This window comes from Urocitellus parryii, chromosome 7, assembly GCF_045843805.1.
Source record: "Urocitellus parryii isolate mUroPar1 chromosome 7, mUroPar1.hap1, whole genome shotgun sequence".
Classification (NCBI taxonomy): Eukaryota; Metazoa; Chordata; class Mammalia; order Rodentia; family Sciuridae; genus Urocitellus; species Urocitellus parryii.
In genome coordinates this window covers 167,309,435-167,331,719 of record NC_135537.1, presented here as the reverse complement: position 1 = coordinate 167,331,719, position 22,285 = coordinate 167,309,435, and the positions used below count along the sequence as shown (strand labels likewise).

Genomic DNA, 22,285 nt, shown 5'->3' with positions numbered 1-22,285 from the left:
TGGATTGGGGGTGATGGGGGTGGGGGTGGGGTGCGTGTGGGATTCCCAGGCACTGGAAGGCATCTGGAGGGGAGGCGGCCCACACAGCCACCCCATTCCCTACAAAGTGCTCAGGACTGTGGCTGAGGGGCTTGCTCACTTGCTGTGCCTACCCATGCTTTACACATCTCTGTCATTCCTTACTAGAGCCCTGAAAGAGAGGTGCTCTTATTCTCATTTTCAGATGAGGAACCAGGCTCAGGGAGGTAAAACTACTTACCTAGGGTCACACAGCTAATGGGGGCAGGCAAGATTCAATCCCAGTTAGTGCTCCAAGCCCTGGGTCCTTCCCAGGGCTTCCTGGGTCCTTCCCGTATCTCACCTGCTTTCCAGGGTGGCCCACTCCATCTCGTGTTCATTTCTTGAGCAGGATAGCAATACAAATGATTCAAGCAACAGTCGGGGAAAGTGGCTGGAGTGGCTAAGAAATGGGCCAGTTGTGTTCAGGGAGAGATGAAGAGTGAGGAGCCCCTAGCAGCTTTTATGCTAATAGAGAGACGGGCTGACTTTGGAAAGAAAAAGGAAAGAGAGGAAGAGAAGAAGTGGCCAAAGTGGATTTTAAAAATGACCTTTTCCACCCGTCCATCCCGGGATCTCCTGGTGGGGTCTCAGGGCTCCCGGTGTGGGCCGGCCAGCAGGAGGTGGGCTGCTTTCCCACGCTGCGTTCCATCTTGGGAGCTGCTCCACCTCCCTGGGCAAGAAAACCTCATTAACCTAATTGATATTTTTCAGCAGCAAACGCTGCTCTGGTTATTTAAGCGGAGGGCCTGGTCATGGAGGGAGGCCGTTCACCCAGGATGTCATACCCACCCGCTGCAGAAATCCCGGGTCACGGGAAGGATCCGCGATCATTTTTAGCAGAACAAAGACAACTCAGCCTGGCTGCTTTAGGGAAGGGACATCACCAGGGCTCTGTTCTTTGAGAGGCGGACTTTTGGTTTTGGTTTTGGTTTGATTTCTTTTTCTCCTGAGGCCATGTCCTGGCCACCAGCCTGAGACAACTCTAGCTCCTGCCTGGCACGTACCCGGGGTGACCACTCAGCCTCAGTATCTGTCACTCAACACAGGCTGCAACCCTCCCAGGCAGAGCTCAGCCTCTGTGCCAAGCGACATGATTTGTCCAAGGGAGGAGACAGCAGAAGAGTTCTTCACACTGTGGAGGAGTGGGGAATGTTCTGGAAAGCCACTGCTGAGGAGCGATCTGCAACGATCTGCAAATCAGATCAGCAGTTCCTGGGTCTGGCCTCCATCACTTGAGAGGATAAGCCTTCGTTTCATGGGATCTCAAACACGGGTTTCCTTGCTCTCATCAGCCTGGTGGGCTTGAGGGTCCCTCTCTGGGTGGCCCAGCCACCAGAGGGAGATGACGTGCGGGGCACGGGAGGTGGTCTACTTGAGGGAGGCAAGAGACCTCTGCTGGCCCAGCTTTGCCATGAACTTGCTGTTACTTTGGGGCTCAGGTCCCCGTCTTCTCAAGCGGCTCTGGCGCCTGTTAAAGTGTAGACTCATGTTCCTTTATGTGATGTTGGCACCTCTCTGGGTTTTTCTCAGCATAACCTCCGACAGCAGAGGAGGTGTGGGGAGAAAGGAGGTCCCGCAGGGAGGCGGAAAGGGAAGCGGGTGACTCCGTGGAAGGAAGTCGCACACCTGGGAGCTGCTCCCAACACCTTGATCATCCTCGATGGGCCGTCCTTTCCCTCCTCCAGTGCCGTGGTCAGGTGGTTCACGAGGACCACTGGGGAGCTGGGCTGCTGTCAGGAGGCAGAAGAGGAGGTTCAGGCAGGACGTGGGGCTCTGGGGAGTTCAGAGCCCTGCAGGTGAAGCTGGAGATGCTCAGGGTGCGGTCAGGTGACACCACACTCCTGCCTCCCTGGAGAGCATCCACGCCCAGCGCAGTAATTAAAACCCTCTGAGAACTGGCCGGGACACCCCTAAGGCTCCACGTCTGGTTGCTCCTCTGGGTGTGGAGATTGTCCCTGGAGAGCACGATCTTGGGCTGCACTCTCAGTCCTTCAAGGAAGGTGGCGGGTGAGTGGGACGCCGTGGATTCTGGAGGAACCCTAGCCTGGCGCAGTGTCGAGGAGCCTCGGAAGGACTATGGGGCGGGGTGTAGAAGTGGCACCCAGGGACAAACTGCAGTGGCCTGGCTCTGGATGACTGTGTCCATTTCCTCCTCTACCAAATGGGAAGTGCCACCCAACCCAGAGTGGTGAGGAGGATGTGATGAGGTCACTGGTGTGAAAATGCTAGGAGAAAAAATAGCCTCGAGGTTGTTTTGGATATAAGGTTCAGCATTAAAATGGTCAAGTGACACACCAGCCAGCCTGCCTTAGGGGACTGGCCCATGGGGCTCTCACTCAGACGCAGGGACCAGGGTGGCTCATGGGCTAGTTCGAGTCGTCTATGACAAGGATTAGACATTAAAACACAGCAGCCCGTCTCCCCCTACCCGCCTACCCCGGCCACCTCTGCCTCCAAGAGAGCTCTCTAGAAGATTTCTCTATGTTCTGGTACGTGTTTTGTGCACAACACACACACACACACACACACACACACACACATGTTGTGTGCTCCACTTCCGGTAAGTTCTATTCCTACAGTTCATCTGGAAGTGTCCCCTGTCGGAGGCAGTGAAGTGCCAGGCTAGCCCACGGGGCCTGGGGTGCCTGAGCTTGCATCCCCCAGGGTTGCTCAAGAGGGTCCAGCCAGGTCGAGCTTCTTACCCAGGAAGGTGACACACGTCACCACCTTTTAAAAGAAAATGCTTCCAGATATCTTCACCCTTTTGAAGTGTGCTGGCACAGGAGCTTGTTTGTCTTTGTTTTTTTTTTTTAAGTAATATTTAAACATGGAAAAAAGGATCAATGGCATGAAAGGCTGTGGCGGGAAGTCGGCAGCTCCTTCCTCCCTGCCTCCCTCTCCGGAGGCTGCTGTGGGAACGAGTCTTTCCCTGCAGAGCCGGGCTCCACGCGGCCGGGCCCCCTCGAATGTGGCTGCTTTCCTGGAGGTGGTGCCACCTTGTCCCTCTCTGGCTTTTCTCATGGGCCACACAGCTGAGGGGCATCCCCTGCGTGTGCAGGGTCCCACTGACTTCTTTGGGGTCCACACTTAACACATGCCCCTAGACCACTGTGTGACACACTTCTCCAGGGAGTCCCTAGCAGAAGCCTCTGCTCACAAGGCAGGAGGGATGCTGGGGCAGAGGTGCTGTCACGGGCGTCCCCTGGAGTGGCGGTGATCTGGCCCAGGCAGGCTCACTGCCCACACCCTCTGGGTCTTTGCCACCTAATCACAAGCAAAGGCATCTCGCTGCAGTCGGAGCAGTGTCTTTTTATTATGGGGAGATCAAACAGCTTGTCACGTTCAACATCTGGTTCTGCTTTCACCCCCCCCACCCCGGAAGGACCTGCTTTTCCTTCCTTCCTTCCTTCCTTCTTTCTTTCTTCCTTCCTTCCTTCCTTTCTTTCTTTCTTTCTTTCTTTCTTTCTTTCTTTCTTTCTTTCTTTCTTTCTTTCTTTCTCTTTCTCTCTCTCTCTCTCTCTCTCTCTCTCTCTCTCTCTCTCTCTCTCTCTCTTTCTTTCTTTCTTTCTTTTTTGACCAGGCTTGGGTATTTGGTTGGGGGCAGTTCTGGGGTGTCTAGAACCCCTGGCTGTTCCAGATGACCCACGACTCCTTAGAGCCCTAGCACTGTGGATTCTGTAGACATCATTAAAAGCCCGAGGGTGGGGGTCTAGGTATAAGGGAGCCAATAGTAAATGACAGACCCTCGTCCTCCCTGGGACACTGCCCAGCCCCAGCCCCTGCCCCCTGATGTCCTGGCATGAGGGGGCAGCCCTCTTCACATGGGAAAATGGGCCATGTCTATCCTGCCCCTTGTCACATGCACTTCTGAGTGTGATGTGACAGGAAATGATGGAGACATTGTGTTCCCTCCAAGGCTCCTCTAGGGGACATGGGGCCTGCACCTCCTCCTGCTCCTGCCCCATCCCCCTCAGGCCTGCCGCCACGTCCTCTCCTTCAGCTAAAGGGTGGGAAGCTCTGGGGCTGTGGGATTCCAGGCGCAGCTTGGGGCAGGATCGCTTGAGCTGTTCACAGCCCTATTTCACGTGGTTCTCTGAATGGTTGGTGACTTTACCTTGAGGCCCCGGGTTAATGCCTAACTCACCCCGACACACAGCTTCTGTATTATCGTAGGTACTCCAGTGACTGGGGAAGGAGTATGTCATTCACACCTGTCCAAGTGCCCCCTCTTTTGTCCAGAGGTGGCTAGTGAAGTTCAGATTGAGTGTGTACAAAGCCCACTTCCTGAGAGCTCCCCCAGCTTCCTTGCAGATTTCAAAAGCCCCTTTCTTTGGCTCTGGCTATGACGGTTGCCAAGTAAAATACAGGTGGCCCAGTGAAGTCTGAATTCCAGATAAGCAACACCTAACTTTTTTAGTGTCTGCCCCAAGCATTGCGTGGAGCGCACACACAGTGTTGCCGAAACAAAATGCCACAACTGAGAAGCTCCATGCAGCAGATATCCATTCTCCCACAGTTCTGGAGGCCAGAAGTCTGAAATCAGTATCACTGAAATCAGGGAATCAGTAGGCCACATGACTCCCAGAGGCTCTAGGGGAGAATCCCTTGCTGGCCCCTTCCAGCCTCTGGTGGCAGCTGGCAACCCTTGGCTTGTGGCCACGTCATTTCCTCTGTCTCCATCACACACTGCCTTTGCCCCTGGACATATGTGATTGCATTTGAGACCAGCCACAATACTCCCTGATCACCCCCTTATCTGGAAATCCTTATTTAATCACACCCACAGAGACCCTTTTGGAAAATAATCCTGGGGAATCCGACCTGATATCTTGAAGGATATTCTGCAGCCTGCTACACTTGTGCTAAAAAAATTACTTGTTTATCTGACATCCAAATTTAACTAGACACTTGTGTTTTTAATTTGCTAATTCTGGCAGCCCTGCCTGGGTCCACATCTATTAGGAGACGGCAGTCTGTGGTGATTGGCTTGCTCTGCTTGCCCCCCTTCCTGGTAGGTGTGGGGGCCCAGAACACTGACCCAGCCACGTTCAGGAAGATCTTGTGTCTTTGAAGTGGGGCTCAAGGTTTATGGTGGCATTTCAGTCCTCAGGAGAATCTGAAAGAATTTGGTTTAACTTTTTCAAAGATTATGGCTGGGGCTGGGGATGTAGCTCAGTGGTAGAGCACTCGCCTACCTTGTGAGAGGCCCTAGGTTCCATCCCCAGCACTGCAAAAAGTGAGAGAGAGATCGTCGCAAATGTGTGCGTCTTTCCACTGTCAGCACTCAAAATACCACACGTGGATCTGCACCTATGCACCCTTCGGAAGGTAGAAAGAGGAAAAAAATCCCAAATGATGCATTTGTTTCTTTGATTGTTCTCAAGTCTCTTTAAAAAGGCCTCAGCTGGGTTTGGCGACACACACTCCTACAGTTACAGCTACTTGGAAAGCTGAGAAGGAGGATCACTTGAACCCAGGGCTTTGGCCAGCCTGGGCAACACAATGAATCCCTAGTTCAACACCGGGTGAGGGGGGATTCGGGTTTTAACCCATACTGAGTTTACTCACTTATCCATTTATTCATTCACTAAAAAACAAGTGGCACTTACTCTGTGCCATGCACTATGCCAGGCACTGAGGATACAAATAAACCATCACTCAACAGATGGGTGAGTCAGGGAGCCTGCTCCCTAGGGAAGCCCAAAAGAGTAGAATCAGATGATGTCGTTAAAACTAGACACAGATGATGGGCACCAGTAATGTGAAAGTAGAAAGTTTCAACTGACTGGATTTGAAACCAGAGAGAAATTCAGTCAATGTGCCAATTATCTTTAAATTCTATAGAATGTTTTTAGCCTTTAGTTGCCCCCCAAAATTATTTATTTATTTATTTATTTATTTATTTGCCTCTTTTTGTGTCTTCTGGATCTCTTAAAGTACAGGTGAGCTTCAAGGCTGGTCCTCTGCCTCTTCCCACTACCTCTGACCCCAGGAGTCACATCTGGGAGCTGCCACCTCCTGGGTCCGCTGGCAGTGCCTGTAGCCCCCAGCTATCCCCGTTCAGCTCACAGCAGAGCTGCTGGACCCCAATTTCTCCCCTAATCTGTCTCCCATCACTGCAGTGCTGGGAGCACTTATTGGCACAAATAATGCCCACTCCCAGCACGTCTTATGCTGAACAGTTTAACTTTTATTTTTTCAAAGGAAAAAGCAATCCATTTATTTATCATATAGTACAAGTCCTCCAGCTACGATCCCAGGCCTCTGCCCTATGGAGCCAACCAACCAACCAACCAACCAACCAACCAATCAACCCACAAACCATCTATCATCTTTTTTTCTTTGTCTTTTGGGGGTAAAAGCAGCAGGATCTCTCTTCTGCCCAGGCACTGGCAGGTTGATAAATGGCAGGAGCCCCCACCCCAGGTAAAATCAACGAGTGGAAAAGCTGGGTGAGCTCTGGGGAGCCGAAGCCTGGGTTAAGGAGCAGAAGTCCTGGGTTCAGATTTCCCATCAGCCTCCAAGTGGCCGAGTGATTTCAGGTGCCACTTAACTTTCCTGCACCCTGCTTAACCTCCCTGAATTTTAATGTCCTACTTTATAAAAGAGAAGGATTTTTTTCAGTGTTGGGGATCAATCCCAGGGCCCCATGCACACCAGTCAACTACTCTACCACTGAGTTATACTCCCAGCCCTAGAATTCTAGAATTTTTTTTTTCCAGTACTGGGGTTGAACTCAGGGGCACTCTACCACTGAAGAGCCAGGCTTACTAAGTTAGCCAGGCTGGCCTCTAACTTGTGATCCTCCTGCCTCAGCCTCCTGAATCATTGGGATTCCAGGCATGCGCCACTGTGCCTGGCTAGAATTCTTTTTTTTTTTTTTAATATTTATTTTTTAGTTTTAGGTGGACACAACATCTTTATTTTTTTTAATTTTTTATGTGGTAATGAGAATCAAACCCAGTGCCTCACGCATGCTAGGCGAGCATGCTACCACTTAAGCCACATCCCCAGCCCTAGAATTCTTTTTTTTTTTTTTAAAGAGAGAGGGGAGAGAGAGAGAGAGAGAGAGAGAGAGAGAGAGAGAGAGAGAGAGAGAGAGAGAGAGAATTTTCAAATTTATTTTCTAGTTCTCGGCGGACACAACATTCTTGTTGGTATGTGGTGCTGAGGATCGAACCCGGGCCGCACGCATGCCAGGCGAGCGCTCTACCGCTTGAGCCACATCCCCAGCCCCTAGAATTCTTAATTTACAGGTTCATGTCAATAATTAAATGACACCAAGTAAATCATAAAATACCATCTACTGTAAGCAATTTGGAGAATTGGGATCACATCCCAGCACCCCAAAATCTGTGACCAGTGTGCTCTGGACTGTCCAATTTGCTACAGGGAGAGAGGGCCTCTGCCCAGCCCCTAGCTGCACCAGGGCTGTGCACAAAGTTGCCCACACTCTGCAGCTCCTGCTGGATCCAGAAGAGCTAAGCAGACCTGTGCTCAGGCCAGGCTGCCCATGTTCTCTCTGGGGGCTTCAATTTTCAGTTCTGGGTGCTTTTAAAGATTTTCTTCTAGAATGCCTCACCGCTCACTCTGAATACATTTTATAGTCTGAAATGATCCCTGACTCCTTCTACTAAGAAAAAAACAATAAAACCAGAACAAAACAAAAACTAGAAGCGGGTAGGATCTTACATATGGTATCTTCACTTTTTTACTTTTTTTTTTTTTTTTTTAGCTGATGGATTTTAAAAGTGCTGGGGAGAAGTGGGAGGCAAGAGGAAAACAGAAATGGCTGCTGTTTTGGTGAGAGGGAGGGTGTGGGGGAAACTTATGTCAAACCCCGAGGACGCCCTGGGAGGGTGCAGGTTCTAGGTAACCCGATGTGCAGGGTCCCAACTGCATCTGTATGAGCCGCTTCCTCGGGTGCCCCCTGTTCCCAGTGAAGCACGCGGGTGTAGACACGGGGAATAATCGTGGGTGTACCCAGCAAGCTCAGCCGTTCCTCCCTCCCTCCTTTCCTGGCAGCAGAGGGCTTGCTGTGCCGGCCCTGCCAGGGAAGCTGCCCCACTTTTAATTACATTTCTCCCGGTAGATGCTGCCGGGGAGGGGAGCAGGTCCTCCTCTTGCCTGAGTTTACACACCAGCTGCGCTCCCTGCTCCCCCCATCTCCCCCTTTGGCCTCTCGGCCCCCCAAGCCAATGGGGAGGCTGTGAACATTTCTCATGCTTTACATGGGCAGGAAGAAAAATGAGTGTCTCCACTTCCTAAGTGTGGACCTATCTGTGACACTAAATTTGGTTCTGCCGTCACTGGCGACATGAAGCGGCAGCCTGGTTTGGAGGCTTACTTTCTGTTTAAAATAATTTCTCCAGGCTCTGGTTACAAGTGACCGGTTCCCAGGGGCTGGAGGGCACGCGTCCCTGGTCCTTAGCACCAGGACAGTCTGCTGGCTCCTCTGCTGCTGGTAGAGGGGGCCTAAGCGGGAGGCCTAAGGGGGCCTGAGGGCAGGGCTCATGCCTCCACTGAGGCACCCCTTGCCTCCCGTCCAGTTGTGACATCTCTGCACCGCAGTTCTCCTCTGCAGAATGGAAAGTAACCCCCTTCCTCACTGGGGAGTGAGGATTGAATGGGGCAGTGTTCTTAGTAAAATAAAGGGTAACCTGCATCTTCACACAGCAGGACCACCAGGAAGTGTGTTAGGTTGGACTGAATCAGGGCAAAGTCACAGCGATAGAATATTTCAGAAGAAATGTGATTTTTATTATTTTCAAGTGCACAGAGCAACGGAACTGTGGATTAGTAGGTGGAGGACCTTCTTTATTAAAACGTAATGTGCAGCTGACAACAGTCTGTGATCGATGAGTGCCCAACTATTTTCATCCAGAGCAAGTAGGTTGAGCTCTGGGACTGTGCACACACCCAGGGGACAGGACAGCCCCAGGGGACAGGACAGCCCCGGGGGACACAGTCTCTGCCCTCAGAGCAGATCCTGAGGGGAGACGAGGCCTGCACACACAAAGGCAGACAATGAGGTCTTAGCCACTGCAGCCCGGATCAGGTGTGGCAGGCCCTTGATCTCGAGTACCAGCAGTGCGGCCCCTTCAGGGAGGACGGAGATGGGTGTTTTAAATAGAGGGAGGCAGAGACATCCTCCACACAGGCAGCAGGAAGTGGGACTGGACAGGGAGGCTGAGCAGAGGTCCAGGCCCAGGCAGGTGGTGCGAGGTTGGGGTTGGCTTAGCAGGTGACGGAGAGCCTGATCAGGGACTCGGGCTCCACTGAAGACATGACAGATGACAGGGCTGCTGTGGGAGTTTGGAAGTGGTGTGTGAAGTGGGCTGGATGTGAATTTTGGAAGTGAAACTGGGAATAATTCATTATTGTTTCCATGATGATGGAAATGGGGGGGGGGGTGACAAAGCCTAAATCCCTTTTGGCTTTGGTGAGGATGGGACTGGAAGGAGGGCCCCAGAGCCCGTGTAGGGGGGACACTGAGGGATCTCTTCCAGGATGCAGAGGAGAAGTGGAGCTCTAGACTGTGTGCTTTGCTGTACTGGGGACTGGAAGGCTGTGACCCATGTGAGTGGACGAGGCAGTTAATGAGGGCACACCACTGTTACCAAGAAGCAATGACGTGGGCCTCTGGACACCCAGGTCCTGGCTGAAGCCCAGCCATGAGGAATAGGCCACTGCCAGGGACGGGCTACACACGGTGACAGACTCTCCCCCATCCACACACTGGAGAGACCCTCTGTGCTCAGGGAAAAGGCAAATGAACTTCAGGCCGGTTCCAGTCAATTCAAAGCCATTCGATGAACGAGCGATCAGAATATTATACCATCAAAGTCAATGCCCGGCTTTAATTTAATCACTCTTGCAGTAATGGATTCCCATCTCCAGCCGAACACTGAGCGCAGGGAGATGCTGCCCCTGGGCACAATTAGAATACGAGATTCTATACCAAGTCACCGACTGATTAGGAAGAAGCCGAGAACCCCAGAGAGATTCTGTACCAAGTCCCCAGCTGATCAGGAAGAAGCTGAAAACCCCAGAGAAAACAGAAAAGGTCCCAGGAAATTCCATCCAAGGGTCATAACATGAGCCAAAAAGGAAGTTCCGGCCCCTTTCCAGAGAAGTCTGCACTGGCAGGGGCTGGAAATTGCTTGAGGTCAAGCTAAAGCCACCCCACCGACCCTCCTGCACCCTGCTTTGGGTCTCCTTCTCTCTAAAAAGGGGACAGAAAAGATCAGGGCTGACTGGTCTGAGGCTGCCTCGCCATCCATCCTGGGCATGGGCCCTGTGACCTGGAGCCCACCCCTGGAAACCAGCTGCCCGCCTGACTGGAGCTAAGGAGCCAGGGGGCAGCAGCTGTACCATTTCAGGTTCCACTCAGCTCAGGAGGGACTCAGATCAGGCACCTGACTGCTGCTCCTGGGAAATCTCCCTCTCCCTTTGCACTGACTTCTGAGATGCCCCGAGGCATTGAGGCATTCGAGAATGCTTCCTTTCAGTTCTGTGCTTCCAGGGAGAAGAGGGACTGCCCACGTCATCATCCGTTCTGTGGGGGAAGTCTGCATAATCCCCACTTTAGAAGATCGGAGATCCAGGAATCCTTCATCTTTGCCAAAAGCTTCCTAGTTGGTAAATGGGAAGTCAGCAATTAAAGCCAGGGGGTAGCGAGTCCAAGCGGCCAGTGATCACAGGGTGTGAGGCAAGGCCTGCCTTCTGTAACTCAGTCTTGTTGGCAACAAAATATTGGATCATTTTTAAAAGTCCTTTTTTAAAAAACTCAGTCCAGATTGTCAATTTATAACATGAATCCTGCCGATTAAAAAAATTCTTTTTTCCTACCTGCCCCATCAACCATCAAACCTTGGTTCATGGTTTTCTATAGCACTGTTGTGACCCTGAAAGGGATGCACTTCAATGTTCTTAGTCTTCATTAGCACTCCACAGGGAGCAGAGTGCATCTCTCGCTGGCCTTTTCTCAGGCATAGATGAGAGGCCACAAAGGGGAGGGACTTCAGGACCAAAGGAGGCAGTCCTGAGCCCCACAGAGGTGCCCAGGACGCCTGCCTGTCATCCCCATAGGCTTATCCATGGAGAATATTAATAGGTTTAAAGAAGGGTCAAGTGAGTCTGTGATTCATCCATCGCTCCATTATCCAAGCAGATTTAGGGATGTTTTGCAAAATCCATTGATGTGTTTCTGGAGACAGACTAAACAGTGGCACCTGGGGTACAGCAGAATGGGGACCTGCTGGGGACCTGCAAAGACTTTCCCTTGGTCTTAGGGACAAGACAAGACAAGACAAATGGATGGCAGGAGGGCTGATGACTCCTCCAAATGTTATCCCTGGTGTTTCTTGTCAATGGGCAGCACCAAAGGGACAGGTTCATGAGTCTCCATCATGATTTTCACTGGGCCTCAATGCAGCAAGAGGTCGAACGGGGTTTTATTTACACATCCAAGTTTTGCTGGGCTTAAATTGTGATGTACCACCGAAGCAGAATGCTATTCAAGTTTCAGCAAACTCAATATTAAAAAATTCAGACATATAACAAATAAGGTAGTGAATATTCATACACACACACACACACACACACACACACAAAGTGATTCTTTAATTTGTAAGCTTCCCTTAAGCATTTAAGCATTGGGCATCGGATTATTATTATTATTTTTTTAAATATTTATTTGTTAGTTTTCGGCGGACACAACATCTTTGTTTGTATGTGGTGCTGAGGATCGAACCCGGGCCGCACGCATGCCAGGCGAGAGCGCTACTGCTTGAGCCACATCCCCAGCCCGGCATCGGATTATTAATTGGTTGTTTCTCTCTCTGTGTCTCTTTCAATCTCTTTATTTATTTATTTTTGGTATTGGGGATTGAACCCAGGGGTGTTCTGCCACTGAGCTACATCCTCAGCTTTTGAAACAGGGTCTCCTAAGCTGCTAAAGCTGGCCTCAAATTTGAGATCCTCCTGCCTCACTAGGGCAATGGGTATATGCCATGGTAGCCAGCTCAATGAGTCACTTTTTGAGGGGCAGGTCATGGGAGGAGGATGAGATAAGAACAATCAGAAATAAGCACTCCTGAAATGATCTGAAAAATCAATGAAAGAAATGGATTTGGTTTTCGTCCAGGATAGTTCTGGGTGGTTTTTATTTTTTATTTTTATTTTTTGCAGGCCTGGGGATTGAACCTAGTGGTACTTGACCACTGAGCTACATCCCTAACCCTGTTTATTTTTATTTTTAAAATTTGAGATAGGGTCTCACCAAGTTGCTGAATCTGGCCTCAAATTTGTGATCCTTCTGTCTCAGCTTCCCAAATTGCTGGGATGAAAAGTATGCACTCCACTTGTTTGGTGGGATTTTTCCCCTTGTTTTGTTTATATTTTGTGGGTTTTTTGCCACCTCCCCCCAATTCTGTTCACATATGATTTGATGCAATTCAAGGGGACCAGTGGGCCTTTCCCTCAGGGGAGGGGCACCGTTCTTTGGTTCCACCAACTGGTTCCTCCCAGCACTTCCCTCTTGTCATTATGTGCTGGCTGCAGATCACATGACAGGCAAGTACGACCCAGGGGTCTCTAATATCCTGTGATCCCTGGGGAGGAGGACATGAGGATAAAAGTGCACCCTTGTACTTCTGTGGTTCAACTGCGACCTAGGTCCCAAGACAGCATCACCAGCCTCCCAGGAAAACAACACCAGGCCATAGGCTGGGAGGAGCCGGAGCAGCTGGAACCAGAGATAATCACTTCCTTCTCCTCTTTGATGCCTAGATTTAGCAGTGGGGTGGACAAGGCCAGAGGAAGGGCCGTGAATCAAGCATAATTATCAATGGCTTCAGATTAAATTCTCATTTGCTGATTTCAAACTGTTTGTAAGTAGTTGGATCTTGATCTGAAACTCTTTCCTAAGGGGAGAACTTATTTTGCGTCTGATGGGGAGAATTTTGTGATGCCCCCTTCAGCTGGAACTCTGTGTGAGTGACTTCAAACTGCTGGGTCTCTGAAGACAACCCCCAGAGGGCGGGCAGGACTCCACCCACCTTTTACTTCACACAAAAGGTCTCCCCAGTAGGCCTCTTCTGACACCCTGAAGAGGAAATGGAAATGCTCAAGGCTGGGGTCCACTGGGCCTGAGGTCTGCAGCCAGGACCGCCTCCTGCACAGCACCGCCAAGCTTCTCTGTGCTTCAGAAACCTGCCCAATCCATTCTTGGTACAAAAATCACACAACTTAAAAGAGATGCAGGCTGATGGAATACAAGCGTTGAATGAAATCCTTGATTGGTTTAAAGAAAATTAAGTCGAATGCTTTAGAAAGACTACATAAAAGTGGGTGATTTTTTATTGCCCAATGAGGTGTTAAAAATCATTAAAAACCAAAACGGTAAAATAGCAGAGGGATTCTTTTTTTTTTTTAAAGAGACAGTGAGAGAGGAGAGAGAGAGAGAGAGAGAGAGAGAGAATTTTTAATATTTATTTTTTAGTTCTCGGCGGACACAACATCTTTGTTGGTATGTGGTGCTGAGGATTGAACCCGGGCCGCACGCATGCCAGGCGAGCACGCTACCGCTTGAGCCACATCCCCAGCCCAGCAGAGGGATTCTGCACCCAGCTTACTCCACTGTGTAAATCCAGCATCAGAACTGAACTCCAGAGACCTAGATAACACATTATGAGTGTGGTGTAGGCAAAAAAAAAAAAAAAAAAAAAACCACCAGAAATTGCAGCCACTTAATCCAAACACTCAGAGAAGGTCTGGGCCCTGCATTAAAAGGTGGGTGAACAGACACACATCCATAGGATTTAAGTATAATGTTCAAAATATATATGCACCATTTAAAGATGATATTCTGTTATAATGACTTTAAAACATGTATTATGATTCTCAGTCTTGCTGATAAAAAGAATTCTTAAGCCTCATTTAGTGATTCATATATGATTCTGCTTAGTGGATGCTTGGAGTTCCTAAGACGCAGCTCAGCAGGAGTTGGCTTTACTTGACATTTTCTACTCTGCTCATAGGCTCACCTCCACACTCTGCTGAATTACTCCATCTGTAAAGCTTCCCCACTTCCACTGCCCTCGCTACTGCCTTCCTTTCTCAATCATCAGAGTAAATTGGAAAGATCTCTGGACCTTGCATGCTGAGCTGGGATCCTTCCTGGGAAGGAGACAGCTCGGGTTAGGGAGTGTGCAGTCTATTCCTGGAACAGTGTAGATTTCAGGAAGGAAGAGGACACAAACGGGACAACAGATAAGTCACTCTGCATGCCTGTGTCAAGAGTTCTATGTGTACATCTAAACATGGGTGTGCACAATTTCAGGGATCCACTTTCACCAAAACAACATCTGGCTCCAGGAGAGCTGGGCAGATGCTCGCTTCCTTCCCTGATCCCTATTCAGGGTAGTCATGTGTGTGTTACAACTGATCCCTCACTGGGGTCCAAAGGTACCTCTGTACATTTATCTAATCACAGATGTCCATGCAGAGGATACTGTCAATGATACTATTTGCTGAACAGTTAGCATGTGCCCAGCCCTGGCAAGCAGTGCATGACCCCATTTAAACCCCATGATAGGTACTATTATACCCCAAGTTACAGATGCCAAAAACTCTCCTAGAGCCAGAACAACACCTTAGATCCTATAATGTGGAGTTGGGAGGGCTGAGACTTCAGCCCTAGGGGGCCATCCTGTGCCTTGAAGATGTCTAGCAGACCTAAGTGATCTGAGTATACCCTTAACCATTAGGCCAAACTGCTTCCACATGCAGGACACTGCCCTGCACTGGGGACCTGAGGTGGGGGGCACAACTGCCCTTGAGGCACTCAAGCCTTCTTTGTATAACTGAGGCAAAAAGTACATTTCTTGGGGATTAAATGGCCTGGTGTTGAGACTTCCATAGCGTCTCTGATTCAGCGCCAGGCCTGCTGCAGCATCAAAATTAAGATAATCTGTTTGAAGCCATTTGAGTCTGCATTTTGCTGAAGCCCGTTCTACCAGCACACTTACAGAATCAGAGAAGCCAAAGAGCTCCCAGCCCGTCCTGGGCCTCACTCTGCCTCCCCACTCTGATGGGAGCCATCTGGGCAGGAAAGGAACCTGGCAGAGGTGGCAAGAGCATGGCATCTGGAGAGAAGAAAGAAATTCTTGGACAGCCACCCCTCTGGCAAGGCAACAGGGCAAGACAGGCACGATGGTCCCATCGCTGGCACAGGTGGTGTGAGAGCGGGAGCCGCAGGTCTGCGGCTGCCTCATGCCTCCGCCTGGGTGACTGGCAGTGAGCCCTGAGGACAGAGAAGTCGCCTAACCCACAGTATAAGGGAATGTTGACAGCAGAGCCTGTGCCCCAGGCAGCCAGCAAAGCCTCCGGGGCCCACTTGGCAGAGGGAGACCTGGGATTCTTACAGGAGGGCTTCCCACACCCACCCAACTCCATGTGCACCCACAGGTTAGAGCTGGCTCCCATCGGGGGGGGGGGTGCCGAGGGTCAACCTTTGGGACGGACAGACCCAATAAGGGGATCTGATTCCCTAAAGCCACAGCGCTTGTCCCTGGGCTCATCTGAATCTATCCACTCTCCAGTTTTGACTTCCAGCCTTCTCTGAGCCAACCAAACCTGGCTGTCCCTTGGCATGACAGTGCCTGACCCTGGGTGTTGGGGAAGAAGTTTAAGGACCCTGGTAGGATACTTTCCCCCCAGGTCTCAGGTCAGGGCCAGTTCAGAGACTGGAGCTTTAACCCCACATCTCTCTAACCCTATCCCAGGCCACGCTCTGATCACAGACTCTTACACAAGTTCTTTTGTGAGTCAGTGATTCTGGAGTCAGAATATTCCATTGGGTTAATGTCATATATGATTGAGGTCCAGGCTTGCCCACAAAGGCCTGTTAAACCTGCATGAAGTTGAGAACGGGTGGGGGCTAGCGTCAGACACCCAGGCCCACCACTTACTGGCTGTGTGGCCTTAGTACACTATAAAGCTCCTCTGGGCTTCAGTGTCTCTGCCTGCAACAGATATAATAACAGTACCCTCTACTCAGGGGCAAGGTTGTGAGGACTAAATGAGATCACCTCCAGCAGCACCTGGAGCTTCCTAGAAGGCAATGAATGTAACTGAGATAATAGTGCTAGGGTAACTCTCTAGAGCAGGGCTTCTCTACCGGGGCAGTAATGATATTTGGGACCATTTTTTGGTCTAGGGGGCCATCCTGTGCCTTGAAGATGTTTAGCAGCATCCCTGGCCTCTGCTCACGAGAGGCCAGTAGCACCCTCTCCAGCTGTGAAAATAAAAAATCTCTTTCAACAGCTCAGTATCACTGTTTTATAGGAAAACAGCCAAGAGTCCCCAATGGAACATCACCGTTCCACTGCCTGCTGCAGCCCAGCTGGTGGAGTTGGAATCTTCTTTTTCCCTCATCTGCAGAGGGGTCCCCAGTGCCAGCTCCATGTCACTAATGGAAGCACCTAACTCCTGTGCATGGCAAATGAGCAGTGGGCAGCTGAGTGCTTCCGGGGGTGTGGAAGGGCGAGAAATCTCTGAAGTGAATAATGAAAAAAGCAGGGTTGGGGGACAGGAAGGAGCAGAGGGAGTGGGGGTCCCCACCTCTACCGCCTTGACCTCTTGCAGAAGGGGCACCTTTACCCCAAAATTGGCAGGCAGGAGAAGTGTGTCTTCTCTGAAGCAGAGGAAGAGAGGACAAGGAGGTGTACCAGGGGCTCAGGCAGCTGTTTGGGTGTCATTTAGACACAGAGCCAGGACAAACTGCATAGGATGTATCCCCACACCTTCCGGATACTGTGACCACAACCAAAGCACATATGCCTTCCCAATCTACTTTCTCTTTGCCACCATCGTGCTCTCCATTTCTCCATCCAGGATGATATTAAATGAGTATGGATGAAATATCTATCATATGTCTGCTATGCATTTCTGCTGTAGGACCCTAAGGGTGGTTTTTGTTTTGTTTTGGAGTGATTATTTTTCAAAGGGGAAGTAAGGAAGATATTAACTAAATATTAGAATGCAAGATTCAGTTGGAAAATTATCCCATCCAATTGGGAAATAGCACATATTCACATCCACACTCAGGGATACTCAAACCATATCCACAGTGCTGAGGGAAGATGGAATAAAATTTCTTAAGTTTTCCAACAAGTGACCTGCATGAACTAAAGTTTAAAAGGCTGAAGGAAAAGTCAGCATAAACAAAGGGCACACCCTAGGGCCCTATCACATCTCCAGGCTGGTCTTGACTTCCAAGGGCATGTGGGTCAAAGGCCATGTTCAATTGAAAGGATTCTTTTCCTCCTGGGAATAAATCTGATCCCTCTTCAAACCCATTCTAGTTTCTTGCAATTGGTAGGCATTATCCATTTCCTTTGTTCCTGTTGGGGGAGCAGTGAGTGGCTGACACTAGAAGTCACTTAAAAGCCACACCCTTCCACCATGGGTGTGTGCAAACAAGGTCTGTGCAGGGCAGGGACATTGTCACTCATTCAAAAAACAGCAAAGCCAACAAACTCCGCCCCCAAACCATCCAAAGGTGCACTCCAAGTTACTGCTGTAAACACATGAGCTAGGGAAGCAAACTGGTCAAGGAATGAATTAGCTTCAAGAGACAGGAGCTGGGGGAGGATGGTGCTGCACTAAATCATCTATATCTATCTATTTATTTAGAGGGTTTGGAGATGGGAAACAGAGAAGCCATTCTTATGTGGTAAACACAAGGAACATCATTAAACACAACATGACGTCACAGAATCAACTACGGACAGGAAAGCCACTTCCTTTTTTGCTGTAAGATGGGTCAGTTGAGGGGGCGAGGCAGGGACCACAGAGAACTCAAAGCTGTGCTGCTGAGCCTGGAGCCTGAGTGTGTGGCAGTCTGGAGAGGCCACGGGTAGTCGCTGTCCCAGACACCATCATCCATTCCAATCCAAACCAGCTGGAAACCAGGACTTGGAATTACAGTTTCCGGAGCGCCAGAGGGTGAGTGGGGTGTCACCGGACGTAAAAGAGCACCCCCGACTGCTGGGTACTGCTCGAGGCTTAGTGCACGCGCGCACACGCGCGCTGGGTAGCCCTCAGAGGGATCGGATGCCTGGACAGTTCCCGATGTGCTGCTCCACTATCGGGGCATAAGCTCAAAGGCTGCATCCTTCCAGCTCCTGGGGTGGAGCCCCAGTTTAAAAGCACGCGCAGAGCCAGGAATGAGATGCCCAATCGTCATTCCAAGGGCCACCCGCTAATCCTGAGGTTCTTCCATTAATAGACTCTTGGTCTTGCTGACCCGAGCGCCCCAGTAAAGCTTCAACGCACTTCAAAATGGAGCAAAATAACAGAAGCATGACCTGTGCTTTGTTCCTGCATTGGGGTAAATGCTCTCGCTCCCACTGGTCTCTCCTAACGGACAGGTGATATCTCTGCCCCAGAGTCTGCAATGGGCAGCCTTGTTCGCAAGCTTCCCTCTTCCAGGGCGGGAGCAAGATCCTCCCTCCTCCGTCTGGGATGGGAATTCTATTCCGGGCTCTATCGGAGGGCGACGGTTGGAAGAGGTTTGAATGGATCCTTCAGTCACTTCCGAAACCCTCCCGCGGCTGGCTGGGCTCCCCGAGGCCACAGCTGACCCGGAGAGGGCTCTTCACCAGAGCCAAGACACTCCCCAGAAATTCAGAACAATCTAGGCAGCCCGCATGAGCTATCGGCCTCAAAAGGTGCTCGTCGGTCTCAGAACTGCGACCCCGCACCAGTGTTTCGCGATAGAATTAACCAGAAAACTCGTGGACCCAGCTCACTGCAGTACAGCGAGGCTAGGACTCGTTGGCAGAGAGTTAGACCCCTCCCCCTTGGTTTTAAGGGTGACAGTGAACTCCAACTCTTAAGTGAAAAATCCCACACCTAAGATAAATAAAATTAATGAAATAATACTAATTAGCACGCTCATAATAATAAAAATACACCAAGGACGCCTATCTAGGTAGTTGTGGCCGACGGACCTATTAAATGAGTCAGGCCTCGGGTCTCCTTGTCTTGCCGCCGGGAGGCCAACCCGGCTAGGCAGCCTTACCCCAAGGTCCTCAATATCCTAGGGCAAGGGGGCGGGGCAATGTAACGAGGTTCCTCCTCCGGACGCCTGTGGTTCCCACGGCAACCCCTACACGCTGCCCACCTCCCAGTGGGCTCGGAAAGATGGGTGTGGCCGCAGCACCTGAGGGAGCCTCCAGTCCCCTCTTCACTTCCTCCCGCAGGGCCAGCAACTGGGAGTAAAGGAGGGAGGGGCCATCTGCGATCTCCTCCCATCCGTGGGTGTGATCAGCGCCCCTAGCTGGAAACCTGGTGGGGTGTAGCCTCTAAGGAGCTAGGGATGTAGGGAGGCTTGTGGTCCTTCTCTGGCTACCCGCCCCGCGCGCCAAGACCTCAAATCCCACCCGTTTGGCCCGACTGACGCCTCCAGGCGCTGGGCAGAATTCTGGGAGGGGGCTGCTCCGAGTCACGCCCGTTCTGTGCGTGCCCTGCAGGCTGTGACTCGAGTTCATCGATCCAAGCAAATCCCTAGATTCAACAAAAGGGTCAGAAATTAGGGGTGAAAAAATAGGGGACTTGCTGGAGGTGGGGTAGCTAAGTACCCTCTTAGAGCAAAAGCAAAAAAAAAAACAGGGCTGGGAGCGCAGATCGCAGATCACCTAACCTCTACGAACAAAGCAGCGAGCTCCCTTAAAAGACCCCAGTGAACGACCCCAGTGCCTACGCCCGCAGCCCCAAACGTCAAGATTTCAGAGCTCATTGCCCTTCTCTTCTTCAATTCCAGTCCCTGTCCTGTTCTCGGAAAACCGGCCACCCGACTTGGCATGGTACGATAAAGACGTGACATGCCGCAAAAAGATGGCACCTCGCGTTCGGAGGGGGAAAAAATGAGGAGGGTGGGAGTGGGAGGAGGCACAGCCTGCCCTCCCCCTCCTCGCCCACCCAGGTCCACACCCACTGCCGCAGTGAGGGGCGAGCCCTACGCGCCAGCCCCGAGCCTCCGGCAGAGAGCGCACACTCCGGGCGCCAGGCTCAGAGCACAGAGAAAGGAACCCGCCCCGAAATGCACCTGCAGCCCCCGCGCCCGTCTGTGCGGGGCTTCGGCTGTGCGCGCCCGTGAACAGGGAGCCGTGGCCGCCCAGTCTCCTGAACATCGCAAGGCCAGGTGACCCCTGCCATTTCAAGCTTCCACACTGGGATCCATGTACTGTCTTTTCTCGGGCACGGCGCTTGTCTGTCTCCGCTACCAGGCGCGCGCAGGGGGAAGGGCAGCTAAAGTGACAGCGCCTGGACCCCTCCCCATCTCCCCAATCTCTCCCAGCCCCCAAATGTCCCCTGCGGATTTTTGAAGGAGGAAAAGGGGAGGGGGCGAGCCACCGCCTTAATCAAGGGCAGTAAGGGCCCAGTGGGTATCGCTGCCAGGGGTAGGGGCGTAGGGAAAGGTATGTCGGGAGTCATCTTTTCTAGAACCCGATCCATATCTTCCTTAGGGCTGATGGCAAACAGGAGCAAAGAAATCGGATTTCAGGTTCGGTTTTGAGGGTCGTCATTGAGCCCCATGCCACACACACAGAGACCCACACACACAGAGACCCACGCCCATTGCGGCAAAAGGATGAGATCGAGAGTGCTGAGCAGCCCCCTCCTCCAGGTCACCGCCATTCGCGCCCCACCCTGTGGTTTGCGCCAAGCGGGTCTTGAGGACCCCCCAGCACACACGAACACAGAGACATACGCCCTCACACGCGCGCGTGCATCCCTTGCACGCGTTCATTTCCAAGCCTCCCTAGTCACAGCCCCCGAGCACCGAGGGCGCAGGGAGGGCCCCCCGCGGTGGCCCCGGACTGATGCCCAGCGCGTTAAATCCATCTCTGGGGCGAGGGGCAGCGGCGGGGGATACAGTGGAGGGGACCCGGAGGCAGATTTCGGAGCCTCGGTGCTTACCTGATGGTCGACAGAAGGCGAGGACAGAAGAGGACAGTGGAGGAAAGGGTGGCTGTGGCGGCGGCGGCAGAAGGTGGGCGGTGGCGGCGGCGCGGCTGCTGGTGCCGGAGCTGGTGGGTGGCGGTGACTGCGAGCGCGCGCGCCAGCGAGAGGGCGCGTTCCCGAGGCCGGCGGGCGGCGCAGGCGCGAGCAGCGGGAGCGCGAGCCTCCTCAGGGAAGGGGCGGGCAGTTAAGGCCTTCCCAGCGCCTTTCCCTCCGGCCGCCAGTGGGCGCGCGCGAGCGCCCCACAGCTCGGCCCTCCCGCGCCTTCTGGCTTGCTCCTCTCGGCGCTTCCCTTCCTTGGTCCTACTCCCGCCACGCCTCGGGCCGCGGTGCTGACCGCCGCGCGCACGCGCGTTGCGTGGCGCACGCGCACTCTCGGCCTCCCGCGGACGCAGCCTTTGTCTTGTCGGAGGGGTCTCCTCCCTCGGGGTCCGCAGGGTCTGCTGTCTCTTTCCTTTCTGTCAGCCGAGGGCAGTGTCCTATCTTACAGAGCCCCTAGGCGGGTTTCCACCTAGCGGACTCCTCTGTCCACCCCACACCTCGAGGCCTCCCCCAGCCCAGTGCCCGAAACCTCCAGGTTGGAGACCACTTCCCCTTCAGCGCTTCCCTTACTCGTCGATTCCCACCTTTTCCCTTATTACAGAAGTGAATTCTTTCCTTAACAGATCTTCCTAAAAGCATGCCAACTGGGTTGTTAGGAGCATTTGCATCTATTATTTAACTATGACCCTAGGGGAAAATTTTAAATTAGATGAAGTTCAAATGATGCTTAACACGTGCAAAGCATTTTCACATACACGGTTATTTTTATCTTGTTTGTTGAAACGCTTTTACACTGTAAGTAAAGCTTGAAATCTGGATTTTTAAGTATCTGCTGTAGATGGTCACCTGGATGACATGCCTCAGACTGAAATACTAGTGACACTGGTTCTCCCAGTTGCCCAGGCCCTGGGCTTTGGCCTTAGCTTGGGTTTCTAATATCTCCATTGATGCCCTGGAGGTGGGAGACTCTCCGTGTATGGGGGCCTATGGGGGGCAGGGTTGGGGGCTTGGGGTTGGTTATCTCCTAGGGAGATGGGCACTTGTCTTGAGGCCTTAATTTGTATGGCCTTTTTATTATTAAAAAAAAAAAAGATGTGTGTTACAAAATAACATAAAAGCAAGTAATAAAAAAATGCTTGCATTGCATGCG

The 22,285-nt window shown here is 51.7% G+C and overlaps 1 protein-coding gene across 18 annotated transcripts in view; it reads right to left on the bottom strand.

Annotated features, from left to right (window-relative positions):
- Window positions 1–21,233, bottom strand: part of Mapt (microtubule associated protein tau) — a 95,555-nt gene extending 74,322 nt beyond the window's left edge. For 11 of the 18 annotated variants that reach the window (XM_026408190.2, XM_026408191.2, XM_026408193.2 and 8 more), the window contains exon 1: window positions 21,052–21,233. The gene's annotated coding sequence lies outside the window, so the exon portion shown is untranslated. The remainder of the gene's footprint in view (window positions 1–21,051) is intronic. The other 7 variants (XM_026408196.2, XM_026408197.2, XM_026408198.2 and 4 more) reach the window with 1 other exon arrangement.
- Window positions 21,234–22,285: the final 1,052 nt, after the last annotated feature.